This window comes from Salvelinus fontinalis, chromosome 31, assembly GCF_029448725.1.
Source record: "Salvelinus fontinalis isolate EN_2023a chromosome 31, ASM2944872v1, whole genome shotgun sequence".
NCBI lineage: Eukaryota > Metazoa > Chordata > Actinopteri > Salmoniformes > Salmonidae > Salvelinus > Salvelinus fontinalis.
Genome location: NC_074695.1, coordinates 623789 through 645007, shown reverse-complemented (window position 1 = coordinate 645007; position 21219 = coordinate 623789). Strand labels below are relative to the sequence as shown.

Below are 21219 nucleotides of genomic sequence, written 5' to 3'. Positions count from 1 at the left end.
CCAGTGTCGTTAAGCTTTTGATACTCTGATTGGTTAGAGATGATCCAGTGTCGTTAGCTTTTGATACTCTGATTGGTTAGAGATGATCCAGTGTCGTTAGCTTTTGATACTCTGATTGGTTAGAGATGATCCAGTGTCGTTAAGCTTTTGATACTCTGATTGGTTAGAGATGATCCAGTGTCGTTAGGCTTTTGATACTCTGATTGGTTAGAGATGATCCAGTGTCGTTAGCTTTTGATACTCTGATTGGTTAGAGACGATCCAATTGCAGATGACTTTGTTTTGTACAGCGCGCCCTCGTTTTGACGTCACACGCAAACGACTTCAACGCTGGCGGGTCTCAGACTGGCGGGTCTCAGACTGGCGGGTCTCAGACTGGCGGGTCTCAGACTGGCGGGTCTCAGACTGGCGGGTCTCAGACTGGCGGGTCTCAGACTGGCGGGTCTCAGACTGGCGGGTCTCAGACTGGCGGGTCTCAGACTGAAGTACGTAGCGAACATGAAGCAGAATTCAGTTTGAGTCGTCAGGCAGACATTAACTGACCTTAAAACAAACAGAGGATCCGTTATGAACACACCGTCTGTGTCCCAAGGTCAAAAGTAGTGCACTATATAGGGAATAGGGTGCCATAGGGCTCTGGTCAAAAGTAGTGCACTATATAGGGAATAGGGTGCCATAGGGCTCTGGTCTAAAGTAGTGCACTATATAGGGAATAGGGTGCTTTTTGATATGCAGCCCATTACTGAACACACTATAACCTTCATTATGCTTTAACACAACAGTATGTCACACCCGGGCAGGAGGGAGAGGGGGAAGGATTTTAGAAAATGATTTTGAATGAAAGGCGCTTCGCAGGATTTCAAGGATAACTGTATAGCCTTTAATTTTCCTGTTTCAAGTTTCTACCTGTTTTCTCTTCTCCTGTTTCATGTTTCTACCTGTTTTCTCTTCTCCTGTTTCAAGTTTCTACCTGTTCTCTCTTCTCCTGTTTCAAGAATAGCGCCGATAGAAAGGGCAGCCGAGCTTCTAGCCCCTAGGCAACTTTGCAGTATTTCGTTTTTTTATGTGTTATTTCTTACATTATTAGGCCATTAATGTTTTTGTGTTATTACCTACAGCCGGGAATAACTTTTGGATATCCGAGCGGCGGTAACTCACCAGCATTACATTGTTCGTACCCCCCAGGGCAATTTAACTGATTCCAGAGGCTGACCCAAAACATCGCCGGCAGAGAAGAGGTACTCGAAGTGGACTTCTAGTCCGACTCAGGAGGCGTACACACCACCCACCGCTTCCGAGCATATTACTCGCCAATGTTCAGTCTCTGGATAATAAAGTGGATGAGCTCAGGGCGAGGATCTCCTTCCAGAGAGACATCAGGGATTGTAATATACTCTGTTTCACGGAAACATGGCTCTCTCAGGATATACTGGCTGAGTCCGTACAGCCAGTTGTGTTCTCAGTTCATCTCGCAGACAGGAATAAATATCTCTCCGGGAAGAAGGGCGTATGTTTCATGATTAACTACTCATGGTGTGATTGTGATAACATACAGGAACTCAAGTCCTTTTGTTCACCCGACCTAGAATATCTCACAATCAAATGCCGACCGTATTACCTCCCAAGAGAATTATCTTCGGTTATAGTCACAGCCGTGTATATTCCCCCTCAAGCCGGTATCACAACGGCCCTCAAAGAACTTCACTGGACTCTATGCAAACTGGAAACCACATATCCTGAGGCCGCATTTATTGTAGCATTTAAACGCTACCAAACTTCTATCAACATATTGTCTGTAGTACTTGTACTGCTAAAACACTCGACCACTGTAACTCTAACTTCCGGGATGCCTACAAGGCCCTCCCCCACCCTCCCTTTGGCAAATCTGATCACGACTCCATTTTGCTCCCTTTCCTATAGGCAGAAACTCAAACAGGAAATACCCATGCTGAGGACTATTCAATGCTGGTCTGGCCAATCGGAATCCACGCTTCAAGATTGTTTAGATAACACGGACTGGGATATGTTCCGGGTAGCCTCCGAGAATAACATTGACCTATATACTGATACGGTGACTGAGTTTATCAGGAAGTGTATAGGAGATGTTGTAGCCACTGTGACTACTAAAACCTACCCTAACCAGAAACCGTGGATAGATGGGAGCAAAAACGCAAAACTGAAAGCGTGAACCGCTGCATTTACCCATGGCAAGGTGACTGGGAAATATGGCAGAATACAAACAGTGTAGTTATTCCCTCCGTGAGGCAATCAAACAGGCAACATGTCAGTATAGAGACAAAGTGGAGTCGCGAGGTCTATGTGGCAGGGTCTACAGACAATCACGGACTACAAAAGGAAGACAAGCCACGTCGCGGACACCGATGTCTTGCTACCGGACAAGCTAAACACCTTCTTCGCCCGCTTTGATGATAACACAGTGACACCGATGTCTTGCTACCGGACATGCTAAACACCTTCTTCGCCCGCTTTGATGATAACACAGTGCCACCGATGCGGCCCGCTACCAAGGACTGTGGGCTCTCCTTCTCCGTAGCCGACGTAAGACATTAAGCATGTTAAGCCTCGTAAGGCTGCCGGCCCAGACGGCATCCCAAGCCGCGTCCTCAGAGCATGCGCAGATCAGCTGGCTGGAGTGTTTACAGACATATTCAATCTCTCCCTATCCCAGTCTGCTGTCCCCACATGCTTCGATATGGCCACCATTGTTCCTGTACCCAAGAAGGCAAAGATAACTGAACTAAATGACTACCGCCCCGTAGCACTCACTTCTGTCATCATGAAGTGCTTTGAGAGACTAGTCAAGGATCATATCACCTCTACCTTACCTGACACCCTAGACCCACTCCAATTTGCTTACCGTCCAAACAGGTCCACAGACGATGCAATCACCATCACACTGCACACTGCTCTATCCCATCTGGACAGAGGAATACCTATATAAGAATGCTGTTCATTGACTACAGCTCAGCATTCAACACCATAGTACCCTCCAAGCTCATCATCAAGCTTGAGACCCTGGGTCTCGACCCCGCCCTGTGCAACTGGGTCCTGGACTTCCTGACGGGCCGCCCCCAGGTGGTGAGGGTAGGTAACAACATCTCCACCCCACTGATCCTCAACACTGGGGCCCCACAAGGGTGCGTTCTGAGCCACCTCCTGTACTCCCTGTTCACCCATGACTGTGTTGCCATCCAACTCAATCATCAAGTTTGCAGACGACACAACAGTGGTAGGCCTGATTACCAACAATGACGAGACGGCCTACAGGGAGGAGGTGAGGGCTCTGGGAGTGTGGTGTCAGGAAAATAATGTCTCACTCAACATCAACAAAACAAAGGAGATGATCGTGGACTTCAGGAAACAGCAGAGGGAGCACCCCCCTATCCACATCGACGGGAACGCAGTGGAGAAGGTGGAAAGCTTAAGTTCCTCGGCGTACACATCACGGACAAACTGAAATGGTCCACCCACACAGACAGCGTAGTGAACAAGGCACAACATTGCCTCTTCAACCTCAGGAGCCCGAAGACATTTGGTTTGTCACCTGAAACCTTCACAAACTTCTACAGATGCACAATCGAGAGCATCCTGTCGGGCTGTATCACCGCCTGGTACCGCAACTGCACCGCCCACAACCATAAGGCTCTCCAGAGGGTAGTGAGGTCTGCACAACGCATCACCAGGGGGCAAACTACCTGCCCTCCAGGACACCTACAGCACCCGATGTCACAGGAAGGCCAAAAAGATCATCAAGGACAACAACCACCCGAGCAATTTCGATCTCATTGGATGAGAGAGCTGATGAGTCCATTAAATTAGGTCTCCAGTTCCAGGCCTTTCCAAGATTTGGACGCGTTTCTCTTGTACTGATCCAGTTCCGTGTCTTTCTGGGCCCTCAGTTCACCGCGCTATCATCCAGAAGGCGAGGTCAGTACAGGTGCATCAAAAATGGGACCGAGAGACTGAAAAACAGCTTCTATCTCAAGGCCATCAGACTGTTAAACAGCCATCAGTAGCACATTAGAGGCTGCCCTAGACTTGAAATCACTGGCCACTTTAATAAATGGAACACTAGTCACTTTAATGTTTACATATTTTGCATTACTCATCTCATATGTATATACTGTACTCTATTCTACTGTATTTTAGTCTATGTATTACTCATCTCATATGTATATACTGTACTCTATTCTACTGTATCTTAGTCTATGTATTACTCATCTAATATGTATATACTGTATTCTATCCTATTCTACTGTATCTTAGTCTATGTATTACTCATCTCATATGTATATACTGTATTCTATCCTATTCTACTGTATCTTAGTCTATGTATTACTCATCTCATATGTATATACTGTACTCTATTCTACTGTATTTTAGTCTATGTCGCTCTGACACTGCTCGTCCAAATATGTATAAATTCTTAATTCGCAATAACATCTGCTAAACACGTATGTGACCAATAAAATTGGATTTGTATTAATTTGATTTTGAGTTTCTACGGGCATAACTTCTCCTGTTTCAAGTTTCTACGGGCATAACTTCCAACCCTTTCGCCGTTCTCTCTCCCCCTCTCTCTCTCTCTCTCTCGCTCTCTCTACCTCTCTCTTTATCTACCTCTCTCTCTATTCTCTCTACCTCTCTCTCCTCAACAGGAGTCATGAGGTATTATAATCTACCCTCTCTCTCTCTCTCTCTCTATTCTCTCTACCTCTCTCTATTCTCTCTACCTCTCTACCTCTCTCTCTCTATTCTCTCTACCTCTCTACCTCTCTCTATTCTCCCTATCTCTCTCTCCTCAACAGGAGTCATGAGGTATTATATTTGACTTAAGAAAGTATGTAAGGTATGCGTGTTATTTAGTTTTATTCCGTTCCAGGAGTCTGGTTGGTATTGGTAAGCCTTCATCTATCTTTAACAGGAGGGAGAGGGAGAGAGAGGGAGAGAGAGATAGAGAGAGAGAGAGAGGGGGAGAGAGAGAGAGAGGGAGAGAGAGAGAGAGGGAGAGAGGGAGAGAGAGAGAGAGAGAGAGAGGGAGAGAGGGAGAGAGGGAGAGAGAGAGAGAGAGAGAGGGAGAGAGAGATAGAGGGAGAGATAGAGGGAGAGAGATATAGAGGGATAGAGAGATAGAGGGAGAGAGAGAGAGAGATAGAGATAGAGGGAGAGAGAGATAGAGGGAGAGCGAGATAGAGGGAGAGCGAGATAGAGGGAGAGCGAGATAGAGGGAGAGCGAGATAGAGGGAGAGCGAGATAGAGGGAGAGCGAGAGAGAGGGAGAGAGAGAGAGAGGGAGAGAGATAGAGGGATAGAGAGATGGAGGGAGAGAGAGATGGAGGGAGAGAGAGATGGAGGAGAGAGAGATAGAGGGAGAGAGAGATAGAGGGAGAGAGATAGAGAGAGAGGGAGAGAGAGATAGAGGGAGAGAGAGAGAGAGACAGAGAGAGAGAGAGAGAGACAGAGAGATAGAGGGATAGAGCAGCAAACTGTTTGGCTTTCAGAAAACTGGTCAACTTTCTTCTGTGTCTTCACATCACAGCATAGAATCGTTCAACTTTCGCTGAATCAACAGTCCAAACAGTTCAAAGTTCACTGAATCAACAGTCCAAACAGTTCAAAGTTCACTGAATCATCTGTTGATACGTTACACTAGAGTTGTTGTATTTCCACCTGTTATCTCTAGAGAGAGAGAGAGAATGAATCTCTCAGAGCTTTGCATACTTGGATTGTACAACATTTGCACATTATTTTTTTTAAATTATTCAAGCTCTGTCAAGTTGGTTGTTGATCATCAGCCATTTTCAAGTCTTGCCATAGATTTTCAAGACGATTTAAGTTAAAACTGTAACTCGGCCACTCAGGAACATTTCATGTCATCTTGGTAAGCAACTCCAGTGTAGATTTGGCCTTGTGTTTTAGCTTATTGTCCTGCTGAATAGGCGAATTTGTCTCCCAGTGAATGTTGAATACAGACTGAACCATGTTTTACTCTAGGATTTTGCCTGTGCTTAGCTCTATTCCGTTTCTATTTATCCCAACAACAACAGCAAAAATCCCTAGTTCTTGTCGATGACAAGTATACCCATAACATGATGCAGCCACCACTATGCTGGAAAATATGAAGAGTGTTACTCAGTGATGTGATGTATTGGATTTGTTATATAGTTAATTTCTTTGCCACATTGTTTTGCAGTACTACTTTAGTGTCTTGTTGCCAACAGGATGCATGTTTTGTAATATTTTTATTCTGTACAGGCTTCCTTCTTTTCACTCTGTCAATTAGGTTAGTGTTGTGGAGTAACTACAATGTTGTTGATCCATCCTCAGTTTTCTCCTTTCACAGCCATTAAACTGTTTTCAAGTCAACATTGGCCTCATGGTGAAATCCCTGAGCAGTTTCCTTCCTCTCCGGCAACTTAGTTAGGAAGGACGCCTGTATGTTTGTAGTAACTAGTTGTATTGATACACCATCCAAAGTGTAATTAATAACTTCACCATGCTCAAAGGGATATTCAATGTGTGCTTTTGTTTTTACCCATCTACCAATAGGTGCCTTTCTTTGAGAGGCATTGGAAAACCTCCCTGGTCTTTGTGGTTGAATCTGTGTTTGAAATGCACTGCTTTGACTGAGGGACCTGACAGATGATTGTATGTGTTGGATACAGAGATGAGGTAGTCATTCAAAAATCCTGTTAAACACTATTATTACACACAGTGAGTCCATGCAACGTACACTATATATTTAAAAGTATATGGACACCCCTTCAAATGAGTGGATTCTGCTATTTCAGCCGCACCTGTTGCTGACAGGTATATAAAATCCAGCACAGAGCCATGGAATCTCCATAGACAAACACTGGCAGTAGAATGGCCTTACTGACGAGCTCAGTGACTTTCAATGTGGCACCGTCATAGGATGCCATCTTTCCAACAAGTCAGTTCGTCAAATTTCAGCCCTGCTAGAGGTGCCCCCCGGTCAACTGTAAGTGCTGTTATTGTGAAGTCGAAACGTCTAGGAGCAACAACGGCTCAACTGAGAAGTGGTAGGCCACACAAGCTCACAGAACGTGACGGCCGATTGCTGAAGCGCGTAGCGAGTGTCGATTGCAACAATCACTACCGCGTTCCAAACTGCCTCTGGAAGCAACGTCAGCACAAGAACTGTTCGTCAGGAGAGTCATGAAATGGGTTTCCATGGCCGAGCAGCAGCACACAAGCCTAAGATCACCATGCGCAATGCCAAGCGTCGGTTGGAGTGGTGTAAAGCTCGCCACCATTGGACTCTGGAGCAGTGGAAACACGTTATCTGGAGTGATGAATCATGCTTCACCATCTGGCAGTCCGACGGACGAATCTGTGTTTGGCGGATACCAGGAGAACGCTACCTGCCCCAATGCATAGTGCCAACTGTAAAGTTTGGTGGAGGAATAATGGTCTGGGGATGTTTTTCAGGGTTCGGGCCCCTTAGTTCCAGTGAAGGGAAATCTTAATGCTACAGCATACAATGACATTCTAGACTATTCTGTGCTTCCAACGCTGTGGCAACAGTTTGGGGAAGGCCCTTTCCTGTTTCAGAATGACAATGTCCCCGGAAGACCTTGACTGGCCTGCACAGAGCCCTGACCTCAACCCCATTAAACACCTTTGGGATGAATTTGAACGCCGACTGTGAGCCAGGCCTAATCGCCCAACATCAGTGCCCGACCTCACTAATGCTCTCGTGGCTGAGTGGAAGCAAGTCCCTGCAGCAATGTTCCAACATCTAGTGGAAAGCCTTCCCAGAAGAGAGGAGGCTGTTATAGCAGCAAAGGGGGGGACCCACTCCATATTAATGCCCATGATTTAAAAATGAGATGTTCGACGAGCAGGTGTCCACATACTTTAGGTCATGTAGTGTATTATGTGACTTGTTAAGTAAATTATTACTTCCTGAACGTATTTAGGGTTGCCATAACAAAGGTGTTGAATAATTATTGACTCAAAAACATTTCAGCTTTCCATTTTTTAAAATGAATTTATAAAGAATTCTAAAAACATTCCACTTTGACATGATGGGATATTGTGTGTAAACCAGTGACACAACATCTCAAAGTAATCCATTTTAAATCCAGGATGTAACACAACAACATGTGGAGAAAGTCAAGGGGTGTGAATACTTTCTGAAGGCACTGGATAGGGATTTGGAACACAATCTAGGCTCTGCTTGATGCTCTGCCATGAATTTGTAATTAGTAACAGACAGAGAGAGAGATCTATCCTAAGTGACTAATTAGTAACAGACAGAGATAGATCTATCCTAAGTGACTAATTAGTAACAGACAGAGAGAGATCAATCCTAAGTGACTAATTAGTAACAGACAGAGAGAGAGATTTATCCTAAGTGACTAATTAGTAACAGACAGAGAGAGGTTTATCCTAAGTGACTAATTAGTAACAGACAGAGAGAGATCTATCCTAAGTGACTAATTAGTAACAGACAGAGAGAGATCCATCCTAAGTGACTAATTAGTAACAGACAGAGAGAGAGATCTATCCTAAGTGACTAATTAGTAACAGACAGAGAGAGAGATCTATCCTAAGTGACTAATTAGTAACAGACAGAGAGAGAGATCTATCCTAAGTGACTAATTAGTAACAGACAGAGAGAGAGATCTATCCTAAGTGACTAATTAGTAACAGACAGAGAGAGAGATCTATCCTAAGTGACTAATTAGTAACAGACAGAGAGAGATCTATCCTAAGTGACTAATTAGTAACAGACAGAGAGAGAGATCTATCCTAAGTGACTAATTAGTAACAGACAGAGAGAGATCTATCCTAAGTGACTAATTAGTAACAGACAGAGAGAGGTCTATCCTAAGTGACTAATTAGTAACAGACAGAGAGAGGTCTATCCTAAGTGACTAATTAGTAACAGACAGAGAGAGGTCTATCCTAAGTGACTAATTAGTAACAGACAGAGAGAGGTCTATCCTAAGTGACTAATTAGTAACAGACAGAGAGAGGTCTATCCTAAGTAGGGTTGCAAAGGGTCAGAAACTTTCCGGTAAATTTCCGGAATTTTTTCATGGTAAGTTAGGCCCTGGAATTTGGGGAATTTTGCTTAAATTCATCCAAAAAAGTTAGCTTATAACAGTGAACCTTTTAGTGGGATACACATAAGGCAACTCTAGGACTTGTGTTATATTTTGGTTCAACTATCCCAAATTCAATGGAATTGCAACCCTCTGCATGCACAGTGCATTCTTTCATCACATGTACAGCTGATTCTCAAGATCTTGCACACTAATGAGATGCTAATGAGTCTCTCTCTCTCTGTCTTGCTCTCTCCACTTCCTCCCGTTCCTCTCTCCTCTTCCTCATCCCCCCGTTGCTCTCTCCTCTTCCTCATCACCCCGTTGCTATCTCCTCTTCCTCATCACCCCGTTGCTCTCTCCTCTTCCTCATCACCCCATTGCTCTCTCCTCTTCCTCATCACCCCGTTGCGCTCTCCTCTTCCTCATCACCCCGTTGCGCTCTCCTCTTCCTCATCACCCCGTTGCTCTCTCCTCTTACTCATCTCCCCGTTGCTCTCTCCTCTTCCTCATCCACCCGTTGCTCTCGCCTCTTCCTCATCTCCCCATTGCTCTCTCCCAGGTGCTATCTCATCTCCCTCTCCTCATCTCCCTGTTGCTCTCCTCTCCTCATCTCCCCGCTGCTCTCTCCTCTCCTCATCTCCCCGTTGCTCTCTCCTCTCCTCATCTCCCCGTTGCTCTCTCCTCTCCTCATCTCCCTGTTGCTCTCTCCTCTCCTCATCTCCCCGTTGCTCTCTCCTCATCTCATCTCCCCATTGCTCTCTCCTCATCTCCCTCTCCTCATCCCCCCGTTGCTCTCTCCTCATCTCCCCGTTGCTCTCTCCTCATCTCCCTCTCCTCATCTCCCCGTTGCTCTCTCCTCATCTCCCTCTCCTCATCTCCCCGTTGCTCTCTCCTCATCTCCCCGTTGCTCTCTCCTCATCTCCCTCTCCTCATCTCCCCGTTGCTCTCTCCTCATCTCCCCGTTGCTCTCTCCTCATCTCCCTCTCCTCATCTCCCCGTTGCTCTCTCCTCATCTTCCCGTTGCTCTCTCCTCATCTCCCTCTCCTCATCTCCCCGTTGCTCTCTCCTCATCTCCCTCTCCTCATCCCCCCGTTGCTCTCTCCTCATCTCCCTCTCCTCATCCCCTCGTTGCCCTCTCCTCATCCCCTCGATGCTCTCTCCTCATCTCCCCGTTGCTCTGTCCTCATCTCCCTCTCCTCATCCCCCCGTTGCTCTCTCCTCATCTCCCTCTCCTCATCGCCCTGTTGCTCTCTCCTCATCTCCCTCTCCTCATCTCCCCGTTGCTCTCTCCTCATCTCCCTCTCCTCATCCCCTCGTTGCTCTCTCCTCATCTCCCCGTTGCTCTCTCCTCATCTCCCTCTCCTCATCTCCCCGTTGCTCTCTCCTCATCTCCCTCTCCTCATCCCCTCGTTGCTCTCTCCTCATCTTCCCGTTGCTCTCTCCTCATCTCCCTCTCCTCATCTCCCCGTTGCTCTCTCCTCATCTCCCTCTCCTCATCCCTCCCGTTGCTCTCTCCTCTTCCTCATCTCCCTCTCCTCATCTCCCCGTTGCTCTCTCCTCATCTCCCTCTCCTCATCCCCTCGTTGCTCTCTCCTCATCTCCCTCTCCTCATCCCTCCCGTTGCTCTCTCCTCATCTCCCTCTCCTCATCCCTCCCATTGCTCTCTCCTCATCTCCCCGTTGCTCTCTCCTCATCTCCCCGTTGCTCTCTCCTCATCTCCCCGTTGCTCTCTCCTCATCTCCCTCTCCTCATCTCCCCGTTGCTCTCTCCTCATCTCCCTCTCCTCATCTCCCCGTTGCTCTCTCCTCATCCCCCCGTTGCTCTCTCCTCATCTCCCCGTTGCTCTCTCCTCATCTCCCTCTCCTCATCTCCCCGTTGCTCTCTCCTCATCTCCCTCTCCTCATCTCCCCGTTGCTCTCTCCTCATCTCCCTCTCCTCATCTCCCCGTTGCTCTCTCCTCATCCCCCCCGTTGCTCTCTCCTCTTCCTCATCTCCCTCTCCTCATCTCCCCGTTGCTCTCTCCTCATCCCCCGTTGCTCTCTCCTCATCCCCCGTTGCTCTCTCCTCATCCCCCGTTGCTCTCTCCTCATCCCCCGTTGCTCTCTCCTCATCTCCCCGTTGCTCTCTCCTCATCTCCCTCTCCTCATCCTCTCGTTGCTCTCTCCTCATCTCCTCGTTGCTCTCTCCTCATCCTCCCGTTGCTCTCTCCTCTCCTCATCTCCCCATTGCTCTCTCCTCATCCCCCGTTGCTCTCTCCTCATCTCCCCGTTGCTCTCTCCTCATCTCCCCGTTGCTCTCTCCTCATCTCCCTCTCCTCATCCTCTCGTTGCTCTCTCCTCATCTCCTCGTTGCTCTCTCCTCATCCTCCCGTTGCTCTCTCCTCTCCTCATCCCCCCCGTTGCTCTCTCCTCTCCTCATCCCCCCCGTTGCTCTCTCCTCTCCTCATCCCCCCCGTTGCTTTCTCCTCATCCCCCCCGTTGCTCTCTCCTCTTCCTCATCTCCCTCTCCTCATCTCCCCGTTGCTCTCTCCTCATCCTTCCGTTGCTCTCTCCTCATCCCCCTGTTGCTCTCTCCTCTCCTCATCTCCCCGTTGCTCTCTGCTCATCCCCCCGTTGCTCTCTCCTCATCTCCCTCTCCTCATCTCCCCGTTGCTCTCTCCTCATCTCCCTCTCCTCATCTCCCCTGTTGCTCTCTCCTCTCCTCATCTCCCCGTTGCTCTCTGCTCATCCCCCCGTTGCTCTCTCCTCATCTCCCTCTCCTCATCTCCCCGTTGCTCTCTCCTCTCCTCATCTCCCTGTTGCTCTCTCCTCTCCTCATCCCCCCGTTGCTCTCTCCTCTTCCTCATCTCCCTCTCCTCATCCTCCCGTTGTTCTCTCCTCATCTCCCTGTTGCTCTCTCCTCTGACGCTGCCACCTTTTATGTGTAGTCCAGATAATGACATTGGTCACAATGAAAGACCTTTTGTCTCCACTAATAGAAAGCCAACTAATGTCTGTAGTAAACAGCCACTGCTGGACTGTGTCATATATAATACCATGTTTAAATTAACCAAAATAACTTACCAAAATAAGGTTCTATGATAATCCTAAACAAGGACATCGAATAAAATAGTCCTTGGAGCAATAAGTGGAAAATGGATGGTGCTTGTCATCTCAATTGTTTCCCTCGCCACATGACAACACACCAGAGCCGACTACCAGTAACAACAGGAGGCTACCTGTTAGGGGTCAGTGTGAGAGGAGAGACAACAGGAGGCTACCTGTTAGGGGTCAGTGTGAGAGGAGAGACAACAGGAGGCTACCTGTTAGGGGTCAGTGTGAGAGGAGAGACAACAGGAGGCTACCTGTTAGGGGTCAGTGTGAGAGGAGAGACAACAGGAGGCTACCTGTTAGGGGTCAGTGTGAGAGGAGAGACAACAGGAGGCTACCTGTTAGGGGTCAGTGTGAGAGGAGAGACAACCGGAGGCTACCTGTTAGGGGTCAGTGTGAGAGGAGAGACAACAGGAGGCTACCTGTTAGGGGTCAGTGTGAGAGGAGAGACAACAGGAGGCTACCTGTTAGGGGTCAGTGTGAGAGGAGAGACAACAGGAGGCTACCTGTTAGGGGTCAGTGTGAGAGGAGAGACAACAGGAGCCTACCTGTTAGGGGTCAGTGTGAGAGGAGAGACAACAGGAGGCTACCTGTTAGGGGTCAGTGTGAGAGGAGAGACAACAGGAGGCTACCTGTTAGGGGTCAGTGTGAGAGGAGAGACAACAGGAGGCTACCTGTTAGGGGTCAGTGTGAGAGGAGAGACAACAGGAGGCTACCTGTTAGGGGTCAGTGTGAGAGGAGAGACAACAGGAGGCTACCTGTTAGGGGTCAGTGTGAGAAGAGAGACAGGAAGGAGGGAGGGGTATGGTTACAGGGTCGGTGGTGGGACCTCTCTCTCTTCTATATAAACTGAACAAAAAATATAAAACGCAACATGCAACAATTTCTAAGATTTTACTGAGTTAACAGTTCATTAGGAAATCAGTCAATTTAAATAAATTCATTAGGTCCTAATCTATGGATTTCACATGACTGGGCATACAGATATGCATCTGTTGGTCCCAGAAACCTTAAAACAAGGGAGGGGCATGGATCAGAAAACCAGTCAGTATCTGGTGTTGCCACCATTTGCCTTAGGCAGCGCGACACATCTCCTTCACATAGAGTTGATCAGGCTGTTGATTGTGGAATGTTGTCCCACTCCTCTTCAATGGCTGTGGGAAGTTGCTGGATATTGGCGGGAACTGGAACACACTGTCGTACATGTCGATCCAGGGCATCCCAAACATGCTCAATGGGTGACATGTCTGGTGAGTATGCAGGCCATGGAAGAACTGGGACATTTTCAGCTTCCAGGAATTGTGTCCAGATCCTTGTGACACGGAGCTGTGCATTATCATGAAACATGCGGTGATGGCGAATGACCTCAGGATATTGTTACGGTATTTCTTTGCATTCACATTGCCAACGATAAAATACAATTGTGTTTGTTACTTGTAGTTTATGCCTGCCATTACCATAACCCCACCATGGGGCACTCTGTTCACAACGTTGACATCAGCAAACTGCTCACCCGGTTGTGAGGCTGGTTGGACGTGCTGCCAAATTCTCTAAAACAAAAATTTGAGGCAGCTTATGGTAGAGAAATGACCATTCAATTCTCTGGCAACAGTTCTAGTGGACATTCCTGCAATCGGCATGCCAATTGCACACCCTCAAACCCTGAGACATCTGTGGCATTGTGTTGTGTGACAAAACTGCACATTTTAGAGTTGCCTTTTATTGTCCCCAGCACAAGGTGCACCTGTGTAATGATCATGATATGTCACACCTGTCAGGTGGATGGATTATGTTGGCAAAGGAGAAATCCTCACTAACAGGGATGTAAACAAATATGTCAACAAAGTTTGAGAGAAAATAATATTTTTGTGCGTAGGGAACATTTCTGGGATCTTTTATTTCAGCTCATGAAACATGGGACCAACACTTGACATGTTGTGTTTATATTTTTGTTCAGGATGAGAAGGTTACAGGGTTAGCCTGCTGAGCTAAAGGCACGGGGATGAGGAGGTTACAGGGTTAGCCTGCTGAGCTAAAGGCACGGGGATGAGAAGGTTACAGGGTTAGCCTGCTGAGCTAAAGGCACGGGGATGAGAAGGTTACAGGGTTAGCCTGCTGAGCTAAAGGCACGGGGATGAGAAGGTTACAGGGTTAGCCTGCTGAGCTAAAGGCACGGGGATGAGAAGGTTACAGGGTTAGCCTGCTGAGCTAAAGGCACGGGGATGAGGAGGGTACAGGGTTAGCCTGCTGAGCTAAAGGCACGGGGATGAGAAGGTTACAGGGTTAGCCTGCTGAGCTAAAGGCACGGGGATGAGAAGGTTACAGGGTTAGCCTGCTGAGCTAAAGGCACGGGGATGAGGAGGTACAGGGTTAGCCTGCTGAGCTAAAGGCACGGGGATGAGGAGGTTACAGGGTTAGCCTGCTGAGCTAAAGGCACGGGGATGAGGAGGGTACAGGGTTAGCCTGCTGAGCTAAAGGCACGGGGATGAGGAGGGTACAGGGTTAGCCTGCTGAGCTAAAGGCACGGGGATGAGGAGGGTACAGGGTTAGCCTGCTGAGCTAAAGGCACGGGGATGAGGAGGTACAGGGTTAGCCTGCTGAGCTAAAGGCACGGGGATGAGGAGGTACAGGGTTAGCCTGCTGAGCTAAAGGCACGGGGATGAGGAGGTACAGGGTTAGCCTGCTGAGCTAAAGGCACGGGGATGAGGAGGTACAGGGTTAGCCTGCTGAGCTAAAGGCACGGGGATGAGGAGGTACAGGGTTAGCCTGCTGAGCTAAAGGCACGGGGTGAGGAGGTACAGGGTTAGCCTGCTGAGCTAAAGGCACGGGGATGAGGAGGTACAGGGTTAGCCTGCTGAGCTAAAGGCACGGGGATGAGGAGGTACAGGGTTAGCCTGCTGAGCTAAAGGCACGGGGATGAGGAGGTACAGGGTTAGCCTGCTGAGCTAAAGGCACGGGGATGAGGAGGGTACAGGGTTAGCCTGCTGAGCTAAAGGCACGGGGATGAGGAGGTACAGGGTTAGCCTGCTGAGCTAAAGGCACGGGGATGAGGAGGGTACAGGGTTAGCCTGCTGAGCTAAAGGCACGGGGATGAGGAGGGTACAGGGTTAGCCTGCTGAGCTAAAGGCACGGGGATGAGGAGGGTACAGGGTTAGCCTGCTGAGCTAAAGGCACGGGGATGAGGAGGTTACAGGGTTAGTTTGCTGAGCTAAAGGCACGGGGATGAGGAGGTACAGGGTTAGCCTGCTGAGCTAAAGGCATGGGGATGAGGAGGTACAGGGTTAGCCTGCTGAGCTAAAGGCACGGGGATGAGGAGGTACAGGGTTAGCCTGCTGAGCTAAAGGCACGGGGATGAGGAGGTACAGGGTTAGCCTGCTGAGCTAAAGGCATGGGGATGAGGAGGTACAGGGTTAGCCTGCTGAGCTAAAGGCACGGGGATGAGGAGGTACAGGGTTAGCCTGCTGAGCTAAAGGCACGGGGATGAGGAGGTACAGGGTTAGCCTGCTGAGCTAAAGGCACGGGGATGAGGAGGTACAGGGTTAGCCTGCTGAGCTAAAGGCACGGGGATGAGGAGGTACAGGGTTAGCCTGCTGAGCTAAAGGCACAGGGATGAGGAGGTACAGGGTTAGCCTGCTGAGCTAAAGGCACGGGATGAGGAGGTTACAGGGTTAGCCTGCTGAGCTAAAGGCACGGGGATGAGGAGGTACAGGGTTAGCCTGCTGAGCTAAAGGCACGGGGATGAGGAGGTACAGGGTTAGCCTGCTGAGCTAAAGGCACGGGGATGAGGAGGTACAGGGTTAGCCTGCTGAGCTAAAGGCACGGGGATGAGGAGGTTACAGGGTTAGTTTGCTGAGCTAAAGGCACGGGGATGAGGAGGTACAGGGTTAGCCTGCTGAGCTAAAGGCATGGGGATGAGGAGGTACAGGGTTAGCCTGCTGAGCTAAAGGCACGGGGATGAGGAGGTACAGGGTTAGCCTGCTGAGCTAAAGGCACGGGGATGAGGAGGTACAGGGTTAGCCTGCTGAGCTAAAGGCACGGGGATGAGGAGGTACAGGGTTAGCCTGCTGAGCTAAAGGCACGGGGATGAGGAGGTACAGGGTTAGCCTGCTGAGCTAAAGGCACGGGGATGAGGAGGTACAGGGTTAGCCTGCTGAGCTAAAGGCACGGGGATGAGGAGGTACAGGGTTAGCCTGCTGAGGTAAAGGCACGGGGATGAGGAGGTACAGGGTTAGCCTGCTGAGCTAAAGGCACGGGGATGAGGAGGTACAGGGTTAGCCTGCTGAGCTAAAGGCACGGGGATGAGGAGGTACAGGGTTAGCCTGCTGAGCTAAAGGCACGGGGATGAGGAGGTACAGGGTTAGCCTGCTGAGCTAAAGGCACGGGGATGAGGAGGTTACAGGGTTAGTTTGCTGAGCTAAAGGCACGGGGATGAGGAGGTACAGGGTTAGCCTGCTGAGCTAAAGGCATGGGGATGAGGAGGTACAGGGTTAGCCTGCTGAGCTAAAGGCACGGGGATGAGGAGGTACAGGGTTAGCCTGCTGAGCTAAAGGCACGGGGATGAGGAGGTACAGGGTTAGCCTGCTGAGCTAAAGGCACGGGGATGAGGAGGTACAGGGTTAGCCTGCTGAGCTAAAGGCACGGGGATGAGGAGGTACAGGGTTAGCCTGCTGAGCTAAAGGCACGGGGATGAGGAGGTACAGGGTTAGCCTGCTGAGCTAAAGGCACGGGGATGAGGAGGTACAGGGTTAGCCTGCTGAGGTAAAGGCACGGGGATGAGGAGGTACAGGGTTAGCCTGCTGAGCTAAAGGCACGGGGATGAGGAGGTACAGGGTTAGCCTGCTGAGCTAAAGGCACGGGGATGAGGAGGTACAGGGTTAGCCTGCTGAGCTAAAGGCACGGGGATGAGGAGGTACAGGGTTAGCCTGCTGAGCTAAAGGCACAGGGATGAGGAGGTACAGGGTTAGCCTGCTGAGCTAAAGGCACGGGGATGAGGAGGTACAGGGTTAGCCTGCTGAGCTAAAGGCACGGGGATGAGGAGGTACAGGGTTAGCCTGCTGAGCTAAAGGCACGGGGATGAGGAGGTACAGGGTGTGGTCATTGGGTTCACTGAATCCTCTTCACCTCATGAAAAGATGACCCGTTAAAACAGGGCATGCGTCCCAAATGAGAAATACAAAGTCACCTATATTATTAGTTGTTATTAAAGCCCATCTTTACGTTGCTATCCAGCTACAGATGTAAATAAAGCAGAACTGCAATTGACGTCAGTATCATAGCAGCCGCAACAAAACAACACGTGGTGCTCTGCTCTGTTCCAACGTGGAGAGAGTAAGGAGCAGAGACCTAGCGCTCAACCACAGGCTTCCGGAAGGCAATACATCCAGACACTGACCCGACTGGCTACACCCCCTCCCGCCCCGCCCCTCCTGCCCCGCTCCGCCCCTCCTGCCCCGCTCCGCCCCTCCCGCCCCGCCCTTGACACACACAAGCATTGAGTAGGCTTATCAAAAACACGTAAACAGCAATGCAGCATAATCAACCAGAACACTTTAGTGTTTCCTCTGATACGGAATAACCAATAAACAATGGAGGGCGTGTGGGGATAGGGTGGGGGCAGAGATATATGCTTAGGGTCTCCCGAGTGGCATAGCAATCTAAGGCACTGCATCTCAGTGCTAGAGGCGGTCACTACAGACCCTGGTTTGATTCCGGGCTGTATCACAACTGGCTGTGATCGTGAGTCCCATAGGGCGGAGCACAATTGGCCCCAGCATTGTACGGGTTACGGGAGGGTTTGGCGGGGGGGGGGGGGGGGGGGGGGGGCATAATTGTAAAATAAGAATGTGTTATTAATAACTGACTTGCCTAGTTAAATAAAAGGTTAAAAATAAATGTCAAAAAGTAGCGTACCTGTTTGAAGAGATTTAGAAGGCCTTTATGAATGACAAGAATCGACTCCCAAGAATCGACTCCCGAATGTGGCAGAAAAAAACAGCTCTGAAATTCTTCCCCGAATCTTCATGGAATAAACGTGTAAAGAGTGACTGGTCCAGTCCCGGAGTCCTCTACGACGGCACCTATACCGCGAGGGTGTCTGTATCATACCGACACGTTGATCGTGATGAGACGCAAAACTAACAAGCAGCGAGCAACAGAATAACACGTCCCATTCATAGCCTGTTGCCTGTTCGGTCGAGTGAACATATATATCAGAATAACACAACACCGGGAGGCGGCAACGTGGCTAGCTCGCCTCTTCCGAGAGAGCTCATTCAGTACACCAACACAAGACCAAGTGCACTGCATCGACCAGGCATTAGGACCGGACTTCGTGGAAGGAGTGAGGGGAAACAAAACACACCTTCCTTTCCTTAGATCTATTCGTAGTTCCTGGCGGTCCGGTACCGTCTATTCAGAATGAACTGTTTTTTTTCAGTACAATCTCTACACTGCCCTGGGGTAGACCGGTATAATGGGAAACCAATGGAGATGTTCTGTCTGTCACACACCGGTTCGTTCCTCTGCGTCTGTCACACACTCCGGTTCGTTCCTCTGCGTCTGTCACACACTCCGGTTCGTTCCTCTGCGTCTGTCACACACTCCGGTGTGTTCCTCTGCGTCTGTCAAACACTCCAGTTCGTTCCTCTGCGTCTTTCTCACACTCCGGTTCGTTCCTCTGCGTCTGTCACACACTCCGGTTTGTTCCTCTGCGTCTTTCTCACACTCCGGTTCGTTCCTCTGCGTCTGTCAAACACTCCGGTTCGTTCCTCTGCGTCTTTCTCACACTCCGGTTCGTTCCTCTGCGTCTGTCAAACACTCCGGTTTGTTCCTCTGCGTCTTTCTCACACTCCGGTGCGTTCCTCTGCGTCTGTCAAACACTCCGGTTCGTTCCTCTGCGTCTTTCTCACACTCCGGTTTGTTCCTCTGCGTCTGTCAAACACTCCGGTTCGTTCCTCTGCGTCTTTCACACACTCCGGTTTGTTCCTCTGCGTCTGTCACACACTCCGGTTTGTTCCTCTGCGTCTTTCTCACACTCCGGTTCGTTCCTCCGACATCAGCATCAGAATATTCCATGTGCTCACCTTCTGTGCAGCATCCAAACCCGGGACTGGGAGGGAGATATAGCCTACAAATAACATATGTGGTGATGTTTTCTTTATTCTGGTTAGCAGAAGATAAAGAAAGATGCTTCGCTTGCAAGTTTCTTCATCCTCCAGCATGGGGAGAGAGAGCGAGAGAGAGGCTATATAACATAAACGCCTATTCACCAGGGATAGAGAGAGAGCACGCAACGCACATGCTCTTGGTCTCCATCAATAGGCTGTCTCTGCCTACATCTTCCGTATCCATGTAGTAACTAGGAGAAAACACTGAGCCACTACCACAGTCAGAGAAAGGACCAATCAGGTCCCTCCTATTCACCGCGGATCGGTATATCGTAAAGTAGCGCGCAGCCTGGTTAACTCTTTCATGGCCGCTGAATAGGTATTCAAATAATTCCATATAAATTCAATGTATTTATTTTTTTTGATATGGAGCATGTTTACGTTCTAATTCGGAAAACATTGATCCATCAAGTCACTGCGTTGATCTATTGACTACATACAATTATTTGACCATATTTCCAAAATTGACCCCAAAAAAAGGCAGAAAGCAAAGCAATTCCTTTGCAGAGAGATGGTTGAAAAGGTATTGCTGAATCCTGACAGTTTTCTGTTTGCGGTAGATTAGGGGTTAAAACACCGGTATTATAATCCACCAAAGCCTTGTTAGAGATTATAAACCAGGGCTGTCTACCGAATAGCATTACGTTAGTTAAATGGCACCCTATTCCATGTAGAGTGCAGATTACACTTGACCCTGGGCACTATGAAGGGAATAGGGTGCCATTGGTGGTGCAGTGTAGTGCACTATGAAGGGAATAGGGTGCAGTGTAGTGCACTATGAAGGGAATAGGGTGCAGTGGAGTGCACTATGAAGGGAATAGGGTGCAGTGTAGTGCACTATGAAGGGAATAGGGTGCCAGTTGGTGGTGCAGTGTAGTGCACTATGAAGGGAATAGGGTGCCATTTGGTGCTGCAGTGTAGTGAACTATGAAGGGAATAGGGTGCCATTTGATGGTGCAGTGTAGTGCACTATGAAGGGAATAGGGTGCAGTGTAGTGCACTATGAAGGGAATAGGGTGCAGTGTAGTGCACTATGAAGAGAATAGGGTGCCATTTGGTGGTGCAGTGTAGTGCACTATGAAGGGAATAGGGTGCAGTGTAGTGCACTATGAAGGGAATAGGGTGCAGTGTAGTGCACTATGAAGGGAATAGGGTGCCATTTGGCGGTGCAGTGTAGTGCACTATGAAGGGAATCGGGTGCAGTGTAGTGCACTATGAAGGGAATAGGGTGCCATTTGGCGGTGCAGTGTAGTGCACTATGAAGGGAATAGGGTGCAGTGTAGTGCACTATGAAGGGAATAGGGTGCCATTTGGCGGTGCAGTGTAGTGCACTATGAAGGGAATCGGGTGCAGTGTAGTGCACTATGAAGGGAATAGGGTGCCATTTGGTGGTGCAGTGTAGTGCACTATGAAGGGAATAGGGTGCCATTTGGCGGTGCAGTGTAGTGCACTATGAAGGGAATAGGGTGCAGTGTAGTGCACTATGAAGGGAATAGGGTGCAGTGTAGTGCACTATGAAGGGAATAGGGTGCCAGTTGGCGGTGCAGTGTAGTGCACTATAAAGGGAATAGGGTGCCATTTGGCGGTGCAGTGTAGTGCACTATGAAGGGAATAGGGTGCTATTTAGCGGTGCAGTGTAGTGCACTATGAAGGGAATAGGGTGCCATTTGGTGGTGCAGTGTAGTGCACTATGAAGGGAATAGGGTGCAGTGTAGTGCACTATGAAGGGAATAGGGTGCCAGTTGGCGGTGTAGTGTAGTGCACTATGAAGAGAATAGGGTGCCATTTGGCGGTGCAGTATAGTGCACTATGAAGGGAATAGGGTGCAGTGTAGTGCACTATGAAGGGAATAGGGTGCAGTGTAGTG

The 21219-nt window shown here is 49.1% G+C and overlaps 1 protein-coding gene across 3 annotated transcripts in view; it reads right to left on the bottom strand.

Moving 5' to 3' along the window:
• The window catches only part of ccdc120a (coiled-coil domain containing 120a), a 190793-nt gene extending 171270 nt beyond the window's left edge, over positions 1-19523 (bottom strand). For all 3 annotated transcript variants that reach the window (XM_055891073.1, XM_055891077.1, XM_055891078.1), the window contains exon 1: positions 18097-19523. The gene's annotated coding sequence lies outside the window, so the exon portion shown is untranslated. The remainder of the gene's footprint in view (positions 1-18096) is intronic.
• Between the last annotated feature and the right edge of the window lie 1696 nt (positions 19524-21219).